This window comes from Panicum virgatum, chromosome 8K (genome assembly GCF_016808335.1).
Source record: "Panicum virgatum strain AP13 chromosome 8K, P.virgatum_v5, whole genome shotgun sequence".
In the NCBI taxonomy this organism is placed as follows: domain Eukaryota; kingdom Viridiplantae; phylum Streptophyta; class Magnoliopsida; order Poales; family Poaceae; genus Panicum; species Panicum virgatum.
In genome coordinates this window covers 5,827,920-5,842,410 of record NC_053143.1, presented here as the reverse complement: position 1 = coordinate 5,842,410, position 14,491 = coordinate 5,827,920, and the positions used below count along the sequence as shown (strand labels likewise).

At 43.2% G+C, this 14,491-nt stretch overlaps 1 long non-coding RNA gene and 1 pseudogene across 1 annotated transcript; one reads left to right on the top strand and one right to left on the bottom strand.

The window, feature by feature from the left end:
• Window positions 1-4,353: 4,353 nt before the first annotated feature.
• Window positions 4,354-5,852, top strand: LOC120643704. The gene is made up of 2 exons (XR_005663135.1): window positions 4,354-4,396; window positions 4,485-5,852. It is a non-coding gene; the product is annotated as an uncharacterized LOC120643704 (long non-coding RNA).
• A 1,369-nt stretch (window positions 5,853-7,221) lies between these two features.
• On the bottom strand, window positions 7,222-8,157 carry LOC120643703 (annotated as a pseudogene).
• Between the last annotated feature and the right edge of the window lie 6,334 nt (window positions 8,158-14,491).

Below are 14,491 nucleotides of genomic sequence, written 5' to 3'. Positions count from 1 at the left end.
CTTCTTTCCAGCCTCGGACTCGTCCATTTCGTTCCGGATACGACGTGTCTGCCGTCGGCATATGCCCCGCTTCGTAGCTGCATCAGGGATGAGAATTGGATGGGGATTTTTTTGAGTGAATGGGCCTAGAATACCGATGTCATATATCTCATGACACCAAGTCTGTGCTGCGGCTTCTTTTGTGAAATATTGAGAAACATATGACGCAGCATCTAATCCAGATACAGAACATGCCGCGATGACATGGGAGCATGGTAAGTGATGCACCTTTGGCTTCTGACATCGGCAGAACACCCTCCCGTCAATGGTTATCAAAACTTCTTGAATTACCCTTTGTCTGCGGACACCCTGTCCGGTCCTGTCCCTGCATGATACCTCAAATCTTTGCTCCTTTGTGCCCATCGATATGACTGAGTGAAATCGAGCCTTTTCAAATTTTTTTCTCCATGTACTCATTGACCCTTCTGCAAAAATGCACTACTGGATTATTAAGTAAGGGAGCGGCTGATGCGTATCGCTCCCGAAAATACCTTATACATCCATACATGATGAACTCAACAATGCCAACAAGAGAAAATCCACGAACACAACGCATTACCATATTGTAACATTTAGCATGGTTGGTCGTCTCGATCCCATAACGTCTCCCATCTGTGTCATACAGAAGTGACCACTTCTCTTTAGGCGCACCATCAATCCACTGTGAAAATGGCTTAGCATGTCCAACTAATGAATCTGTAGAACGTCTCCTGCTGGATGATGTGGCCTGGCTCTTAAGCAATTCAGCACTCATGTCATCAATTATACCCCACAAAGCATCAAACTTCCTCTGCTGATTCTGAGTGCACAATCGATTGAACAAATTCATCAGATCCTTATTCTTGAACCGCTCATAAAAGTTAGCAGCCATATGCGTCACGCACCACCTATTGACAACATCTGGCCATATAGGAGGTGAAAATTGACTACCTTCTTAGTGCTGCCTTATAGCTGCAAGTAGACCTGCATGTCTATCACTGATAAGGCAAACATTAGGCCTTTCAGCAACAACGTGAATCTTCAGACGTTCAAAAAACCAGTACCAGCTTTCTGTGTTCTCATTCTCAACAAAGGCAAAGGCGATGGGAACTATCTGCTTGTTGCAATCAATTCCGATTGCCGTCAATATTGTTCCCTTATATTTCCCTGTCAGGAAAGTGCCGTCAATACACAGAACATGAAGACAGTAAATGAATGCCCTCACACATGCTCCAATGCAGAAGAAAGCTCACAGCAGAATGCTTGGCCCCCCTGACAAGCTTGGTATACTGTATGTATCAAAAGCACTTCCAGGATTTCTTTGCACAATTGCTTCAAGCATACGAGGTAGGTTGTCATATGATGCTTCATAAGTGCCAAACCTCATCTCAAATACTTTTTGTTTAGCCCGCCAAGCCTTTGCATAGCTGATCACATACTGGAAATTCTGTTCAATGTCCCTAATTATCAATGCAGGCTCCTAATCCATTTTGTCAAGAATCACCCCATACATCTTCTTAGCCACGAAAGTTGATGTGATATTACGATGATGTCCCACAACACCTGTCAATCTACAAGTATGTGGTGTAACAATTGAATATTCCCAGTGTGTCTTGAACTTTCCCTTGTATGCATGCACTCGCCATGTACAGTCTCTATCTGCACACCTCATCTCGTATTCTTTACTGCTAGACTTCAGTACTCTGAATTCCTTCCTCAGAGATACAACCCAGAGCTTCACAACATCCTTCACATCCTCAATGGTATGATACTTTGCCCCTTGTATGAACTCATTCACTATGTATTCAAACTCCGGACATCTAATATCTTGTACCACTAGATTACCAAAACCCTCTTTACGCCATTCACCTAACACTGGGAAGCGCTCATCGTCCTCATCGTCCGATGAGTCCCCACATTGCTCTATTATTTGTGCATCCTGGTCTTCTTTCTCCATGTCCTCCACAATTCCAGGTATCCGCTCGCCTGCATCTGCTAAACCTTGTGGTTCTGGTTCTGGTTCTGGAGCTTGCATGTTCTCTTCTTCTTTATCCTCTTCCATCTCTTCATTGCAGTCAGATGTTGTGTGTGTTGACCCTTCACCTAAATCACCGGTCTTCTGGTGAATCTGAATTACCATTGCGAGAGGCCACCCACTTTCAGGAGCTGCGTGCATGTAATGTTGTCATTCGTCCGTACTACTTATATGCGTCAACTCCCAGAAATCCCCATTAGCTTCCCAGGAAGTCAAGGTATGAACCGTAAGCAAATGGGTCTTTGAATTCACATTGAACATCTTGTGAAGACATTTCCGTATGGACTCAAAACTCCTCTCTAGGGGTTTGTCTAGACTGCACTGTCTTCTTTCCAATGCTGATAGATTTACTCCATAGGAATCATGAGTAATTCTATAGAAGTCACCGTAATGAACTTGAAATGCAACTTTGCTCGACATATCTGGCCATGCAAAGACTTCATTTTAATTAATCTAATATCTACAAATATACTATGCCTTCAATTATAACCATTAATTCGAACCCTAAGTGCTTACAATAATAAAAAATACTAATCATAAAATTAAACATAAAAAAATCTGGAATGACAAAGTTGAGAAATATTGGTTACCTGCGGTTTGGATCCAAGATCCGGCAGGGCTTCGCCGGTGGAATTACCTCCCTCACCCTCCCTCACCCCTCTCTGGATCTCGTGGGCAGAAAATGAGGGCGCAGGGGGAAGGGGCGGAGTTTTATATTAGTGGTGGGAGCCTGCCGCCCCCCTGCCGGGCGGCAGGGGTATAAAACTATAAAACCTAAAACCAAAAATATATTTCTGTATTTTTTTTTTTGAAAAATGAAAAATAAAAAAGACGCGCGGTAGCTTAGCTTGCGCGGGCGGCGGCCCATGAGCGCGCGGCACGCGCCAGGCGGCCCACGCTGCGTTGTTTGGCCCTCCGGTAAGTTTAGTCCCACCTTGGTTTCCTATGGACACCTCCAGCTTAAAAGGGAAGACGCCTGATGGTTATTCAAATCTTGCGCGCCCCCACATCATTTTCTCGAGCGCGCACGCGCGGCCTGCGAACGTGAGCCAGGGCAAAAGCCCAAACAAAGAGAACACAGCCAATGATAGCTGTGTTGTGGTCGGCACCAAGATATAATAGAGGGCGCTTTGACCAGTCGCCTTCTCCTCACCTCGGCGTTGGCCTCCAGCGACATGCCTGTGCCCTCGCCCACCGCGTCGAAGAGCCCCGTGGTGTTGCGCAGCGCCACGAGCACCCGCTCCGCCACCGCGTGCGTGAACCCAGCCGCATTTGCCTGCATGGCCTTGACCTCGCGCCCACTTCTGTTTTGGAATGTAAATCATTCAGCCATGTGCAGAATGATAAAGAACATCCACTTCCATGTGCAGAATGATAAAGAACATCCACTTCCTACCGACAAAGTTTTGAGTTCAATCACAAATACTTTGTCTTTTAATTACAAGGCATTTTTAAATCTCAAAATCAAAGAATTTTGGTCATAAGTACTAACTGTTCAGTTCGTTAGAAAAAAAGAATAACAAACCTGATCTGAATGTTTTACAAGGAAAAATATATTAGTTTGCAATTGCATCCGGTTGATTAAAACCTACCACTGTTTGCTGCTCTCCGTGCTCCACGCGAAAGGATGGATGCGTGTCAATCAGCGCTGCGTTCTGGTTATTTTGCAAAAATACCCTCCAGTTTTTTGTAAATCGCAACTCAGTGCAACACATTCAAAATGATCAGAAACCACGTTCCTATATTTTTCATAATGGTCCTTTGCTAAATTTTATTTGAACACGAAGAAGAAAAAATTCGATACTGTTGCTTCTTTACAAAAACCTGCCGCCCAGCAATTTTCAAAAAACCCCTCCCGCAGCCCCAACCCTAGGTCCCGCACTTCCTCCTCCCCGCCGCCCTCTCCCTCCCTACCCTGCTCCGCGCCGCCGCCTCCCTCCTCCCACCCCTGCTCCCTCTCCGTCTGCCTCCATCTCCTCTCCCTCCTATCCTCCTCTCCTTCCCTTCCCTCGCCACCTTCCAGCCAGCCGGCCATGGAGCCCACCCTCGATGAGCAGCAGTCGAGTGCCCACCTTGCCGGTATGGGATCACAAGGAAGCCGAGGGCGGCGAAGACGGTGAGGAGCATGCTGCATGACCTCGTCGACCATGGCCATCGAGTCGTAGAAGGAGGTGTCGGCACCGGCGCCGGCCGCACAGGCCCGCTGGATCGGGAGCACGCGGAGGCTAAGCTGCCCGCGCGTCCTGCAGTGGTGCACGAATGCGCGTAGCCTGGTGCAGCACGCTGGATGTACTCAATGACGGCAAGCCAATAGAGTGTGCGGACTCACGCTTGTCAATCTAGGTGTGTTAGATTTCATACGTTTCCTTACCCTTTCTCTCCCATCCCATTCTCATCTTTTCTTGTCGGCTATTCTATCTTTTTGGCTCAGATCCGAGCCTTGAAGTGAGCGAGACAGCAAGGGACGGCGATGAATCCATGTAGTAAGACGACGGTGGCGCGCCGAGGCGAAGGAAGGCAGCTGCAGCATGCTAGACAGTGGGGGCGCTGCGGTGGTCAGCGAGCTCCACCCGATCTGCACCTCCGTTTCAAATTGCAGCTCTATCCGGCCGGCCGCCCCCATAGTTTAGGCCTGAGTCAGGTACGCCTTCTTTGTTGAGTCGTGCTGCTACTGAGTTATTGCTGGTCTGCTTGAGAAGTTGTGGTTGTCTTGGAATGTGATAACTTAGCACTAATGTTGGCAGATCTGAAATACAATGGGTCTCCATCATTTCATTTCTATTTGTTCAAATCCATGGACTGCATTTCTTGATCTGATTTACTTGTTAATTTGATTTACCCATGGGTATTTGACAGAGTTGTCTGTACCTGGCAAAGTTATCCACGCTTGTGCCTTGCTAGGTCAGCGTGAATACCATGAACCCGAATACATACATATCTGTCAATAATATGGATAAAATTAGAATTTGACTTGATAGGAAATATTGAGAAAGAAATGTTCCACAATTTCGTACAATTTACCCCTCTGTGCAGTCTCTCCCATGTCGTGGTCCAAGCAGCAGCCACTTGAAGGAAACGTGGTCTAGCTCCTAGGAGGCATGCCTGTTGGTTGTTCACGACTGAATGTACTCTAAAAATCCTATGGTAAAAAATGAAAACAAGGGGTGGATGGCTATATTGAATGAACAATGCTAGATTATGATATTTACCTTACTGCTGCACAATCAAGAAAGTTCATAACACATAGCAAGTTATTAGTGACTGCATTAGAAGAAACGAAAGAGCATTTGATAATTCTGATGCATATCTTGCGGATTCATAGTTTGTTCAGGAGTTACAGCATATTCAGTTTGTGATGGGTAGAAGATACACATACCGCCAAATAGTTATTATGCAATAAGTTGATCCTATGCACTTGCTCGATCTACTATATGCTAAGTCCATATTTAGTGAGCATGATCCACTGCTGTTCTAACTGCTTGTTAGTATAGTTTGGCCAACTGCGAAGTCCTAATGTAGGCAAAAGTTTGGTAGCACAAGTATATCTTGATAGTCCTATAAGAAATATTTTTGTGTCAGTTACAATAAATTTCTAGGATCTTAGATTATATTTGAACAATGTGAATACATATGTAAGGTAGAGTATACAACCTTTTACTTGTGTGAGGCTTGACTACATAATTTCCTTGGTTCTTGTGCTGGTATTTATCACTGTCATCATTGCTGGTATCCTGTGACATGTAGCATGCTATAAATTTGGGATTGACTGTAGATATCTTCAAACCTTCTTTTACTAACACCCTGATTGTGTCCATCATAAAATGGATATAACCGGTCAAGAGAAAGTTCCAGCGGTGGCCGCATTCTCATGAGTGTTCATCATTAGGAAGAATGGGCTACACAACGCTACCACCACCAGGACACGAGCAGATATGTGCCCACTCTCCCCCTCCTCACTGATGAGATGTGGCCGGTGATTGTGGAGAAGGTTTGGGGGGAGGGGGGTAAAAATGGAAAAAGCACTACTATAGATGTGGCCTTTTTGTCCTGGTTCCAAATTGGCTTTTGTCCATATTTTGAAACTAGGACTAGGGTTCTGAGACAAAAGCCTGGAGGCTTTAGTCTCGGGTGGTAGAACCGGGACCAAATGTCCCTGACGCTAAAAATTTTTTTGTGCCCCGCGGAATTTGATCCCAAGACCTCTTGCCTCGCTCACAGTTTTCTTGCCAACCCACCTACGTAGCACGTGTGACTCAATGAATGCATTCCTTTTGAACTATCACGCAGAGGGGCCTTTAGTCCGGGTCGGCAACACCAACCGGGACTAAAGGTCACCCTTTAGTTCGGGTTGGTGCCACCAACCGAGACTAAAGGGTTGGGCTCAATAGTCCGGGTTGGAGCCACCAATTGGGACTAAAGGGTGACTTTTAGTCCCGGTTGGTGGCTCCAACTGGGACTAAAGCTCCCCGTTGCCCCCTAGCCGTTGGACCCGAGACTAAAGCCTTCATTGGTCCCAGGTCCAATGGTGGCCGGGACTAATATGTAGGACCAAAGGCCATTTATGTAGTAGTGAATAACCTCGGATTAGACTTGTTTTAACTATGCTATGTTGTGTTTTCCCTTAAAATTTGTAATATGCTTTTGGAAATTATGACGAACTGCCACACAGTGAGTCGTGTCTGCTATATACCATTACTAGTCTATCAACCTGTGCTAGCACAGGCTAGTTAGAGATATCTAATAAGTATCTATCTCACGCTCTCTTTTAACAAATTACAAATTCTAATTCAATACTGTAAAGATAAATATTCATTATTATGTAACTGTAATAAATATGATAGGTTTAGTTCCTAACAATTTTTTCTCACTTTGCATCACACCTCCATATATATTTTATATGTATTTAATTGAATATTTTGTTTGAGTTGTGTGAATAACATGATAATTGGTATTCTTATCTCTTCTATTATACATGAATATACGGTGACACACACATTATGGTTAGTATTTTTATATAAATAATAACATAAATAATATATTAATAATAATAGAAATAGTAATTTAGACTTTTATATTGATGCTCTTTAAGATTTTATTATAATAATATAATTTTGATTTAGATTTAGGGGTTTATTTAATTTTTTATTATTTTATCATTGGATGATATATATGAAAATTTAGGGGGTTATGTGATATTATTTTATAATAGCATAAGTGGGTAATGTACATGAAGATTAGGGGTTGTCGGATTGCTTATCCGGCAAGTCCACCAAGGGTAGGTGGAGAGGGAATTCTAGTATTTCCAGCAGATTGGTGATCACCCCCAACTTCAATAACAGCTCATCTCAACAGCTCAGTCTCATTGAAGTCCTTGTTCACACTCAACCATATTTTCTTTGTAAATTCTTGTTGGATGAGGTCATGATTGAAGATCTTCTTGGCTAGGGTTGTTTTACCAATCCCACCAACTCCGACGATAGCAAAAACCAAAATTTTGTTGTTCTCACAATTTAATAGCTCCATTGTTGTTAGCATCTCCACCAAATTTCTTGTGTCCTCCTCTATATTCTCACCAACCAAACTTGACTCATCAAGCGCATCAGATGTCTCACGGCTGCCAGGACAAGAGGATGCCACCCTCCTGCTACGGTCCTCATATGAATTGAGGTTGATGAAGTTGAAGTGCAAGCTACGTTTCTTGATATCTTCTAACCTCTGATTAAGCTTCTTGATGCAGCTGCCAATCTTGTGGGCATGAAGAGGATTCCGCATGCAGAACAGCAAGGGGTTGAAGCACCCTGCATCATGGCTTGCACCCCGCTCCATGGCCTTGAGCTGACATATGTCGAGGATGTTGGTGGCATCATACATGGCCTGTCTAAGCTCTAGTACCCATGTCTGCACACTCTAGTCGGTGATGCTCCTCTTGTCAGCATCCACGAGAAAGTTCCTGAGGTCCTTGAGCTTGATATCCATTTTTTCGATCTCTTCCGGTGACCCCGAGAAGCATATGCACCTCATCCCTGGCCATCTCCGTAAGCATGTTTTGGACGTAGGATGCCAAAGCATCCAAGACCCCCGCCATGAATAGCAAGGTTTGGTTTCTGTCTGTAGTACAAAAATTAGAACAAATATGATATCTGATTTGCCATTGATTTCAAAAACATGGTCGGAACTACTTAAAGGTTTAATTCTTGTCCTTTACGTACTAAAAATGGAATATTAAAGGAAGGAGTATAATTGATCACCTACAACAAGATAGCAGTTTGACATATAGAAAAGGAAAAAGTCCAATTTACTCCCTTCGAGTATAATTAAAGTTTGAATAACCCTCTAAACTATAATTTGGTTCAATTTACCCCCTAAACTATATTATTTAGTTCATTTCACCCCATAATACAATTTATCTTATTTGTTTCTCCATAGACAAGTTGAATTTTAATTTCAAATTTTTCAACGTGGTAGTGGGCATCACAACTCATATTAAATTTTTTCATCATTATATTTCATATAATTTTGAATTTTATTGATTCATTATTATTAAACATTCTAACCTATCAGAATAATGATAAAAAAATATGTTGTATTTTTTTAACATGTGTTATGATGTCTACTATCATCTTGTAAAATTTTAACTTAAAACTCCATCTATGCATGGAGAAATAAAAAGAAAAATTGTATTAGGGAGCAAATTTAAACCAAAGCATAATTTAGGGGGTAAAATGAACTAAACAGTAGTTTAGGGGGTTATTCGGACTTCGACTCTAGTTGAGGGGAGCAGTTTAGACTTTTTTGAAGAGAAAATGCTAGATATCAACGATTCCTAGTTAGCTGCATTGGAACATGCCAATAAGGAACTTTAATGTACTCACACAGGACGGCAGAGCTAAGTAGCTAACTCGAAACAGAGCCAAAATTGACCAGATGTGAAGATGGATGGTCGAACATGAAGAACCTAGGCTTTGCACACTCAGCGCTGCTTTGTGGTAACACAAGTCAAATCATCGTATACTTGTTTGATGCAAGAAATTAAAATATGTCTAATTAATCTAGTCACTACCGAGCTTCACCATTTCTCGAGCTTCACCATTTCCTAAAATTAACCTTACAGCTGAATTTGAACCTAGAAAGAATTTGTATGGTTGTTTTTAAATATCGGTAAAGCTGCATGGAATGCCCGAGAGCTTTACCGTACCTCGATTAGCAGGGGAGGAGGGGCGCAGTCGTCCAGGATCTTGAGCTCTTTGGTAGTGATCTCCCGTCAGCAGAATTTGAATCCTTTTTTGCAGTTACAAAGTTATCTCCCGTCAGGGGAAAAAGGCAGATGGTGCTAAAGTCCAACGCTGAAGTTTTGGTTTTTCTTTGTTTGTTTATACCGATGGTACTGACGATACTGCATGATGCAACTGATAAATTGGATCAAAATCGGAGGTCTCTGATTCATCCTGGCCCGATTCAAACGACACGAACCAAGAGATAGAAATTAGCGTGACAAATTGCACAAACTGACCTGAGGCCCGCGAGTGGAGAGACGACCGGAACAGATGCGGGCCGGTGTTGTTTGTGGATCTGAATTCGTTGGCCTCAACACGGTCGTCGTCTGCAGTCACAGCATCTGCTCGACGGAGGTGATGGTGGCGATGGCCGACGGCGAGGACTATTTTTTTTTCGCGACCGTGTCTGAGCACGTTTTTTATTAAGAAGAAAGCAGGTATGCCTACCGGGTGTTAGGGGACCAGATGAAATCTGCAAATAAGGTGGAGAAAAGAAGATCACCGGGAGGGATTTTTGCTCCAACGTTAGGTCGTCATGGCCAAGACCTACCGATGCTGGCCATGAGTCTGGTCGCTACGGTGGGCTTCCTTTTGCTGCTGGAGTTGATGAACGAAGGATGACTCAGTGAAGAAGATGGTGGTTGGGATGGCAGTGGGAGGAGGCAAGGGAAAATAAAAGCAACAGGCGAAAGTGAGAATACTTCATTGACATGTGTGCGAATTTTTTTTTGCTCCTGTAAGAAAAATTTGTTCGCGATGTGGATGTATTGTTTGTTGGCTCCAAAGAACCATATACCGTATATGTGACAGACCCGCCGAGTTAAAACACTTAATTAAGTATAACCGTCATCATCAGGCGCATTAGCTTAATTAAGTGTAATTTGACAGACTGTTTTCAACCCACAGGCCGATCGAAACACACCAGAAGTCCCGCACGAAGGTAAGCGCAGAAGATACTAGCATGATACAATTTTACAGAAATAGTAAATAATATTATCACCTCTACAAAACAGCTTTACATATAAAAATTTACCAAAAGAAAAGATATCAGTGGAAGAGAATCAACTTACAGAGCATCTTTACTAGAGAATAAATAAAATAAACGAAATATGTCGAGAACTACCGAGACGTGAAGACAAGGCGCCACATCGAGCCCACCGATGTGAAACCTAATTAGCTCCTAAATCTGAAATAGGGTAAACAACAAACCCTGAGCAACTAATACTCAGCAAGACTTACCCGACTAGTGGGTATAACTTAGCCCACATATCTAGACATGCAGGACATTTGGCTGGTGGTTTATTTTGCAGAAACAACAACTAGAGGTGTATCATTACTTTCAATGTTTTAGCCTCATATTTTATATAGATATACTCTCACTAATGTTTGCCTATCTACATACGCATGTTGGAGCATCCAATTAAGATTCAGAATAGTATCCACTTTTATGTCTCTAATATCCTAACTCATTTGGTACGAGGTGACAAAGAGATCAAGGCCCTCATATCCACGAGACACGGCGAATCGATCCGATTTAACCTTGCAAGGTGGACCTAACCAACACGGCACGTATAGGCCCCGTCGGACCACATGCACTAACCATTCCCCTCCCCACCTCGAACTACAGGACCGCCCCACCATCATATAGTCAGCCGAGCTCAACGTGAGACCACCAAAAGTAAACATGCATCCCCATTTCTCCGCGACTACTCGACTACCCCAGGAGGTGAGTTGAAGTCCTGTACTTTCGAAGCAAAGCAGTACTAGGCTTACTGATTTTGACTACCTCCTACTCCCGGCATGCAGTTAGTACAATTCAATCCCCGATCAGCACTGCCACAACGACCGGTCCTTAATCGACATGGACGGGGCTAAGACACCCAGAAACCCTGTCCTGCTGCCAAACCTAATACAATCATCCCCGCCCAGTCTCACATCTCCATATCCATTTCAATCCATTTCTCAATACTGAAGTATAAAGATAATAATGTAACTCGCGAGTAACCGGCAATTACTCGGCTTCTAAAGTTTCCTATGTCTCGCGAGTGACACGAAGTCACCCGACTTCTACCGAATTTATTTAGCCTGGCACCGCTATCAACCTAGACATACTAGTAAAAACTCAAGGAAACCTAGAGATCATGCAGCTAGGGTTCCAATCAAGTCCTAATACGTAATGCACAAGTAATAGATAAAACATATACATAGTGAATCATAATTTAAAATAATAGGACATGCACCGGGGCTTGCCTGAGGGTAATACTAAGTTAGTGTTAATTTTAGTAAGGGCTTGGGCCCTTCCGACCATTGGGCTGGGTCTTCACGAATTCCTTCTCAATTCCTGCTTCGCTAGCTCTTGGGCTTCACGGCGATGCCTGTTCCACAGTCACGAGATCGCATGCACCAGAATCTACATGTGTGCATATGCATATGATATGAGAGAATACATATATGAATTTCATATTTACAAAAATAACCCATAACGGAAGAGAATTGCTAATGATTCGGACAAACTACCCTAACCCTACCCGCTCAGCTGCCGCCACACCGGTCAAACCGGTCCATCAGACCGTTCCAAAATACCCCAAGCACACTACCAGTCAGACCGGTCCTAACCGAGCAATGTCCTAAGTATATATATTGCAAGCTACAGCTACTAGACTCTTTCTTTACTCAATCAACCTCGGGGTGAATTCCGAGAAGTAATACATAGGAAGTTAAAATAGTTAGACAACTCTAAGAGATTATTTAAAAGGATAACCTTATTTGATTGGGAAATATGCTAGTTTAGGAACAATTCATAATTAAGTATTAACTTTTCATATAAGAAGCTAGTTCTTATTACTAAGAATATTTATTTAAGCCTACTCATAATGAACTTAACAATTAAAAAGCTACACACATGCATATGATATGAGTTGATGCAAATACGATTTTATAATTACAATTAACCCTCGACCGAGTACAACTACTAAGGATCTACCCCAATTGCTCTTGTCCACCCAAGAATACCCAAAAACCCGGAGTATCCGGACACCTACTTGGAGTATCCGGACTCCTAAGTCCGTAGTTTCCGGGCCTATACCTGGAGTTTCCCCCCGGAGTATCCCAAACCCAGAGTATCCGGGCTACTGATGCTGGCCATGAGTCTGGTCGCTACGGTGGGCTTCCTTTTGCTGCTTGGAGTTGATGAACGAAGGATGACTCAGTGAAGAAGATGGTGGTTGGGATGGCAGTGGGAGGAGGCAAGGGAAAATAAAAGCAACAGGCGAAAGTGAGAATACTTCATTGACATGTGTGCGAATTTTTTTTGCTCCTGTAAGAAAAATTTGTTCGCGATGTGGATGTTTTGTTCCAGCACGGAGGAGCAAGGCTTTTCTTACAGATTTATTCAACAATCACCCACTAACCTTATCTTTTATGTATCCTCTCGTTGCTAGCTAGTTCTGTTCTTTTGGCGGCCTGACGCATGCATTTGGAAGGCAGATTGATGCATACCCTCTGCTTAGTTTTCCGGGCCTTCTTTTCGGTATGTAGGTATCATCCACAAACTGAGATGGCAGACTTCTGAGTTTATTTTTATCAGTGCCCTGGTCACATGCTGCAAAAAATCTGGTAAGACATTTCGATTCCAAGTAAAGCTGGATATGGAGCCAGCTTGGTTCGTCTCGAGCTGGCTCGTTAAGATAACAAACTGGCTTCACTCGGCTTATTATCTTCACGAGTTATAAATTAGGAATCGGCTCATTATCTTCACGATCTATGAATTGGACTCGGCTCAGCTCGTTTGCCAGCTCGAACTAGCCTGTGTTAGCTCGTGAGCCAGCTCATAAACATGGTAGCAGACATGGCCGTGGGACTGGGGGAGCAGGGGCTCGATGCTGTAGGCGCGGATCGGAGCTTCGGGGCAATGCAGGTGAGGAAGGGGAGGGCTGGGACTCGGGGTGGTCGCTCGGCGCTGGCGGGGGTTGGGCGGGCGGCCGTCCGCTGCCGGCTAGGGGAGGGTGATCGTGCCCAGGCGGGCGGACGTAGGCACGTAGCGGCCATGCGGCCCGTGTGGCACCTGCGCCGGATGCTTGGTGGCAAGGAAACTAAAGAAAGCAAACCAAGCAGAGATTAACTGAAAACAGAGCGGCCTTTATTTTGCACAGTCAGTTGACAAATAGGTACCTCTCTGTATTGTAAAAAGAAAGTTGTTTGGAACATCGACAATCTTAAAAAGAACTTTGATCACAATCTTTTTACTATAAAAATTGATAAAATTAGTTAATATATTTTTACAAAACTACATTTCAAAATAAATCTACTTATATTGCTTTTATATTTTCAAACTCAATCTAAAAAATTAATTATAGTCAAAGTGTAAAATATTTATTTTAAGACAAACTCAAAATAATTTTTTATGGTAAGGAGGGAGTATGCCACCACTTGTCTGACGAAGAAGGGCAAGCAGGGCAAGCAATGCAGCTGAAGGACAAAAGGGTCTGTCACGACTTGTACAATTATCACTGTTCTCTGACAATGCACGGCAAGCAGCGTAAATGCATCAACTGCTAATGCAAATATAGAAAACATAGGGTGTCAAAACGCGCATATCCACAATTTTACGTCGCACTCTTGAGCTTTCCTTCTGTTCATGCAGCCTCCCATATATGGAGTACTAAACTTAAGCGCGGAAAAATCTTCCATGCATGGAGTACTAAATAAAATCTTTTTATAGATAACTGCAACTTTTCGAGACGAATCTAATGATCCAAGTTTCACCATGATTGGCTACAGTGATGCTACAATAACTATCCTCCAATCATGCTGTCAGAAGCCTCATTAGATTTGTCTCGCGAATTAGTGCAGGGTTTGTGGAGTTAGTTTTATCAACTGCCTTTATTTAATAACCTAATAAACAGAGACAAGGCGATCCGCTGTCACCCATTTTGTTCAACATTGTTGTTGATATGTTAGCAATTCTAATAAACAGAACTAAGGATGAGGGGGTCAGGTTACGGGGATTGTTCCCCATCTCGTAGATGGTAGCTTGTCCATCTTGCAGTATGACGAGGACACCATCCTTTTCATAGACTATGATATAGCTAAAGCAACTAACATGAAAATGATTCTTTTTGCTTTTGAACAACTGTCAGGCCTAAAAATTATTTTTTACAAAAGT